Source organism: Oenanthe melanoleuca, chromosome 1, assembly GCF_029582105.1.
Source record: "Oenanthe melanoleuca isolate GR-GAL-2019-014 chromosome 1, OMel1.0, whole genome shotgun sequence".
NCBI classification, from domain to species: Eukaryota; Metazoa; Chordata; class Aves; order Passeriformes; family Muscicapidae; genus Oenanthe; species Oenanthe melanoleuca.
Window position 1 is genome coordinate 55,342,296 of NC_079333.1, and position 7,164 is coordinate 55,349,459.

The 7,164-nt window shown below is 39.9% G+C and overlaps 1 protein-coding gene across 3 annotated transcripts in view; it reads right to left on the minus strand.

Moving 5' to 3' along the window:
* The window catches only part of NAA16 (N-alpha-acetyltransferase 16, NatA auxiliary subunit), a 61,764-nt gene that overhangs the window by 53,962 nt on the left and 638 nt on the right, over positions 1-7,164 (minus strand). The window lies entirely within an intron of this gene.

The following is a 7,164-nucleotide window of genomic DNA, read 5'->3' on the forward strand; positions in this document are numbered from 1 at the left end:
AGGCCATTTCTTCTTGACCTGTCACTCATTACCTGGGAGAAAATACTCCCAGCTCACTACCACCTCCTTTCAGGCAGTTGTAACAAGTGATAAAGTCTACCTTGAGCCTTCTTTTCTCCAGGCTAAACAACCACAGCTCCCTCAGCCACTCCTCATCAACACTTATTTGAGACATCATTTGTTTTAGTCTTCCCTGCTACTGTACTTCCAAATAATCCTGCCTGTAGACCTCTCAGCACTCAACAGCTTCAACATTCTTCTTGCCAGGTTGTGTCTTGGCTCCTGTTGCCAAGATTTTGGTGTAGAACTCAGGGAGGGTTTTGGCAACACCTAGGATTCATTAAAAATTACTCATGCTCTCAATGCTCTCTAACACTGATGGAAGTGCTGCTTAAAGAAGAAAGCCAAGTACTAAATGTGGAACATCAGAGCCTAAGGAAAAAGACAAGGCTTACACATCAAGCCTTATAGAAAGAATGCTGGAAGTCAGTTATGGTGGAAATCTTCCCCAGTCACAACGGTGACCAAGTTCAGTAGTAGAAAACCCTCAGAGTTATCCATGACTCAGATTCTGATCAGCACCTTTTCCTGAGAGCTATCTTGGGGCTGATCAAATTACTGATACACACTTCTGACCAAAATCAGGCACAACCAATACAGGAACATCAGCACATTGTCAGTATTCTTAATTGGCATTTAACTGGAACTTTTACAAAGCCTTGTTTTACTGCACATCTATAAAACAATGTCATCAGCACAAAAAAGGCAATCTATTTCCTATAGCAGCTGACAAAATTAGTTGTCTAAGTACCTTAGATTTTAGGCAACACTCAGTAGCTACTGCTTCTAAGCTAATAAATTATTATTAAATTATTCACCAGTTTGATAGCCAAGATATATAGACAAGGTCTGTCTATCTTGCTTGAAGGAGTTCAGCATATGTTTGGAAATGCTCCTCATATTACCAACTATATGGATATTTACAATTCTGATACATTAAAAGAAAGCATCATGATACCAATGAAATTCAGAGACAGACTAGAAACCTCTCCGCGAGGTTTTCCAAACAGCATCCCTCTCTCCACACTAACTTCAGTTCACCTATGTTTTAGAGAATGAAAAAAAAGTATCAGCAGACCTTCACAAAAGGCCAAGAAAGCCCTATCACAAGCATCTTAAATTTCTAGTCCCAGGGCAACCATTCCAGAGCATCAACATGTTTTTCTACCCATTCTCCATACTCTACTAGAATTTTATATATGCATGGCCACTCCACGTCTGCTATTACTCTGCTGGTAAAAGCAGTTAATCTCATCATCTGAAACAAAAAGAGGAAGACAACCTAGACACATCCTTGCTTGCTTTGACTGTCAAATTGGACTGGCCACATCATTCTTCTCCAGACCTAGGGGCTTAGCAATGCAGAACAGTGCTGAGTCAGAACACAGACAATGGTGTACAAGAGAATAAGGAGCCAGCACTACATGGCGGTAACATTCTGATCAACTTATTAATGTCACAGTAATATCCAAGCTTTCACTATCACTATACTCTGTATACAACAACAGCATTTTTGTCCCTTAACCAGATTTTCACAATTATTCAAGTTCAGATCATCAGAAGACACAAAACTTGGTACATAATGCAGCTGGTAGTAACAGCTGTAATCACTAATGTCTATATTCTTTATTATTGGTGGAATAAAATTGATATTGTACTTACTATGGGAAAGAACATGTACAATGTTTTTCCACCATTTATTGTCATAGACCTCTTTAACAGCCCTATAAGCTACATCTTTTTTAAAAGGAGAAGCTATTATCAAAAAGTTTGCCTTAAACTAAGGCCTACTGTAATTTCATGCTATGCACACACATTCAATACAATTTGAATTCCTTGAACATCCTTTACTTCAAAAGGGCAGAAACAAGAAAACAGAACAGAAACTTGCTGACAAGTACTTCACATTTGTAACTTTTACACTGCTTGCCTTAATACAGTTCTCTCCTGTTTATGAACACGTGTGCCCCTGCAAAGCAAAGACCGTAACAGCAACACTAGAAATGAGACAAGTTATAGCCCCAACAGACACTTTCCCATAGTTTTCAATATGCACTTTATACAGATGTACTGAGGAGACCAATCTGCCACATCTCCTGGGATGAATTGCAATTTGCTTAGCAAGAGCTCAGACTAAGCAGGTGGCTCCACAACCTAGTGGAACTGCACCTGAGAGCAGTTAAGTAAATGAAACCATGAACACCAGAACTGTTTTGTAGGATCTGATACAACACACAGTAAAATAAACATTAGGCTTTAAAAGTTACAATTTTTTAGGCATCTTCAAGCAAGTTCATGACAATTACCAATGCAAGCCTTCAACATAAAATTAATCACGACAGTCCATACTTAACAACAGTGATTCAGCCAAAAATCACAGGAATCACAGCAGATCAGAGCTGAGATCAGACACCTGGTACAGGCCACTAAAGGTAACATACAAGTGCTGGATGCAGAGAGGTTTATGAGTAAGACAAGCTCTACTGCAGTTCTCACCAGAATGTTCTCAGCCTCCAGTTATTTGTGCCTCACCAACACTCCAAGCAAAAGGGTTTATCTTCACTCACAAAAAGAGCAAAGAGGGTCCCCAACACACACTCCTCAAAGTGTCCAAACCCTTTTTATATGGCTAATACATCAAGCAGCAAAGGGTTCCACAGTATAACAACCTTTTTGTTAACAACTTCTTGTTTGGAGCCTGCTACTTTGCAGCTACCATTTCTAACAAAATCAAAATCAATTACGATAGCTTGAAGATAGCCAAGTACCTCCTTAACTTCTGAATCTTCTATAAAGGTCTTTCTCCTTCTAGAAGGTAATTTCATACTCCTTCTGAGGAGGCTTGGTGAAGGAACCAGGGGAAAGAGCAAAGCACACTGCACTGCAAATGTAGACTTGCAGTGTATTTGGGCAGTGGCATAACAGCATATTCCTTTTCCCAGAATTCACCAGTTTTTAGTGTATAGGAGAAACTGTCCTAAAAAAATTTCCAATACCTCTAAACATCTCAAATCTCAGGGCAATTGATCTCACAGTCCATGTGATGTCTGTATTAAATTAGGATTTCCAAGTCTTACATTCATCTCTGATCAATTTTACTTGTTATGACTCAACTTGCTCCAAAAACATGGAAGCTTTCAAATGGCCTTCACTTTTTGCACCACAAATAACTTAGAACTGAACTCTTCTTGCTATTCAGTGCTTGTTCAGTTCCATATAAACAGCCAAATAAGAAATAACTCCAGCATAGAACACCAAGGGACTTAACTCTGAAAAATTACCATTTTTTCAAATAAAAGTAGGAATGAATGTCCAGAATAAAGAAACAACCCACAGCATTCCACAGAAACCTGCTTTTTGAGCCTTGCATGATGACCTTCACAAACTTCTTTTGAAAAATTAAACCAAGAATATCCATTTGGGATAAAGTCTTCTCCAAATGAGACTGTCTCAAACAACTGACAAATGTGAAGTGTGACTTTCCCTTATGAAAGTCTTACTGACTGCTACCATTAGCCTGGCATCTATCCTCCACAATTCTGTCATTTCAGTCATTTGCAGCTGGCCAGGCATCCTCACCACCTCGTCTAAAAGTCCCTATCAAGGGAACTGCCTACATTCTTCCTAGGCTTCCTGACCTCAGCAGCACAACCACACCAAGATTCAGTCTTAAGTTACACCAGAAGATTTTAAGTGACTGCTCCAAACTCCTGTCTTTAAAAGAAAGGGATCTTTAATATTAGAAACGTCAAACTTTCACTGCTCCAGTGGTGGATTAATAATGGCTACCTCACCTATGGTATTTATCTCATTTGGGAGGCTGTAATTAGCATAACAATATAACTTCCCAATTATCGAGTTTAATAGTTCAGTAACTCCCTCACGTCATTCCTAGGAGACTGACTAGTTGCATGCTTATAAACCATTATTATTTCACTAAATAAAACACCTGTATATTTATATTTTATCAAAGAATAAATCTCTTAAGGTTATTGAAGAAGTTACAGAGAAGCTGAGTAAGTCCTCAGACAAGGCACTTTAAGTAATTTTTAACATTTCCTTACCCTGAAAATGGAAAATACATGCCTGAATCAACTGAGCAGCAACAACTCACCGCTGCAAGGTTAGATACTTGCAGACTTTTTGTGTTTTATTAGTTGAAGTCAGCTGCAATTAAAACAGCAAACCTTATTTTAGGCAACAATATGAGGAATTTGCTAAGAAACCAAAGGATTAGTCATCTACAGGCATGATACTATCCACAGTTCTATTAGGCAGGAAATAAACATCAGACCATACCTTACACTGCAAGAGCTTGGGCTGACACCAATACTTATTAGAAGACAGTAAGCATTTCTTAAAAGCAACTTGGCAAGTGAGCCATGAAAGCATGACAAGAACCCTAAGGCTTTCCTCTAAATCTACTAGACCATTTACAAAGACTACTGCCATGCCCTGTCCAGATAGAGCTGATTTGATTTCATAAAGCCAATGTTTAAGACTATTTCTGAGACAGTTTAAAGTATGGCTCTTGGGTGGAAGAAAAAAAAAATCAAAGCTGCTTAAACTGAAACATACTCTCAAGGCTAGTTTACAACTCAATTTTAAGTGCACAAAATAGAGGATCAGGCTAAGTTTACTAGAAGTAAACACCAAGTACACGATACCAAACTTTAGCCTTAACAAGAAGCATTTCTAAGTTACCATGAGTATGTTTATTTTAGACCGCATCTGTTTATTTTAGACTACATTATTCACTTTAAAAAGCCACCTAAGCTGAAGACTGACTTTAATTAGGAAGAAACACACATGCACTCCTGTATTAATTCTTATTTATGATGCTTTTCTCCTTCCATGAGAGGGAAACAGATTCAAATATCCATGCCTTCTGTGAGGCTGTGAAGCAAAAGAGCTTGAAGCTATTCAGTCCCTTACTCCCAAACAACATCACACCTGTAAGCACCAAGAGATATTCCAGGAGAAGAGCAACTAGACTGAGAAAGTCTCTGCAGAAGAGTGGAAGTATGGCCTAAGAAACAAAACAGAACTGTAAGACAGGGCAAGAAAGGAACTTTAGCACTACCTTACAGTAGTCCCGATCAACTAGGACTATTACCTATGCTACAATTGCTATTATTTCCCTAATCACCTAATTGCTAGTTTTAAATCAGCTTGTTCAAGCACTGCCAAGCATACAAGCACACAAACTGATCTGGCTTAAAGTCTATTTACTCAGCTTCTTGAGCAGACTTCCCAGCTTACATGGAACTCCAGGAAGCCACACTAACCAGGACAGCTCTGACAGCTTTGCTGTTATGTGGGCATCTCGTTCAGAACATTGATAACCTGTCTCATATGTCACATACACACCAAGTCACTGCAAAGGATTTCTCATGATGTCCAAATAACTCTCCCTTTCATAACTGCTAACTCTCTGCAGAGTGCTCATAAAAATACTCAAGTCTCAATAGATGAGTGCAATTTCCTTGAATCTGTTCCAAGTGATTAAATCACTACATGCTTGTAGGGTCTTATTATGCAGCCTCCCACATAATCCTGGCCCCCAATTTTTGAAATTACTAGGAATGCTATGAGCATTTTAAATATTCTAGCAGTGTCAAAGTAAGCAAAAGGTGGTTTGATTGAAGAGCCTTTAGCACCACAAGTTATATTACTAAACAAAAATACTCTGAAACAAGTCAAGCAACCAAAGGGTTCCATTTGTAGTACACCAATATTAGTATCCCAGAAAGAAGTGCACCATGAAGTTAGAGAATGCCAGAAAAAAATTATAAGAAATTGAGTTTCAAGAAGTGACACTATATGAAGAGACAAGCCAGTAATTTTATGATCAACACTTTAGGAACTGCATCTGGCCACTACACAGCATCAGCGAAAAGCTTCTGAAAGTTTTAGAAAGCAAGTAAATTTCTGTATGAACTTAATTGAATTTTTATGTATCTTGCCTAAGCACTTATTTCCAACAGTTTTATCCACTGCTTAATATTAAAAAAAAAAAAAACTGTCTAAAATATGATCTCCAGAAAAGCCATTCTATAATCCAATCAAAAAAACTTTAGAAGTGGCTGCTACTGTGAACTTGTCTGCTGCTAGTAAGAATAATCACTTAACTGTTCTAATATTAGTCACTTATTTTTAGCAGAGAGAAAGAGGAGTGCTAGAATGACTTACTAAGATGCATACCATAAGCATGCAGTAAGCAACAAATCTCCATTAAGAACCAGTAAATCTTTTAAAACCTGCATACTACGAAAAGCAGCCAAAAGAAAACAGCTCTGAAGCACCTGCTGAAACACACCAGCTGCATACAGAGTACAGGAGGTTACACACACTGTTTGAGCTCAGCTTCCTGAAGCCTGAATGTCTACCTCTGAACCACAAAGTACTGAAACTACCTAACCAATTCAGAGAGAACTAAAGAAATTTGTTCCTGCCAGCAGGATTACTTAGTGCGCTGCACAGACGTCCTCTGTCTGCAGAGCGGTAAACTGACACAAAACACCTCAATTTTGTTGCGGCTAGAACTCCATTACTATCACACTGACAAGTTCATGAAAAGGGAGTGTGGTGTTTTCTTGCCTCGGGAGGGAGGAGTGGCGCTTTCTCTTTTCATAAGTGTTAGCACGATAAAGTATACAGTGATTGAGTTAGAAACTCACAGCTAAAGCGAGCTGCTTCTTCTAAGTTATCTCGCAAACACTGACCGTCCTTTGCAGAATTAAGTCTCAAAGAGCGGAATTCGCCCAGCACAAAGGAGTTGAGACAAGTCCTCCAAAGGACGCACAGAAGCAGGACACTTCAATCCACCACACGTCTTCAACTACACTCAAAACTGCTGAGAGAGCGAACTAGTTTTAACCCGGTCCCTACACCAAAACCGCTGCTCTCGCTGGAAACGAAGCACAGATGGGAATTAACCAAGCAACAGCAGATCCTGCTGCGCTCGCACCGTGTTCGAGGTGTTGTCCTTCCGCGCCGCGCGGGGAGGGAGCGGAGCGGCGGCGCAGCCCGGGCTGGCCCCGCAGTCCCGCCGCGGGCGGGCGGGGGGAAGGCGCTCGGCGGCCCGGGGAGGCTGCCCGGCTC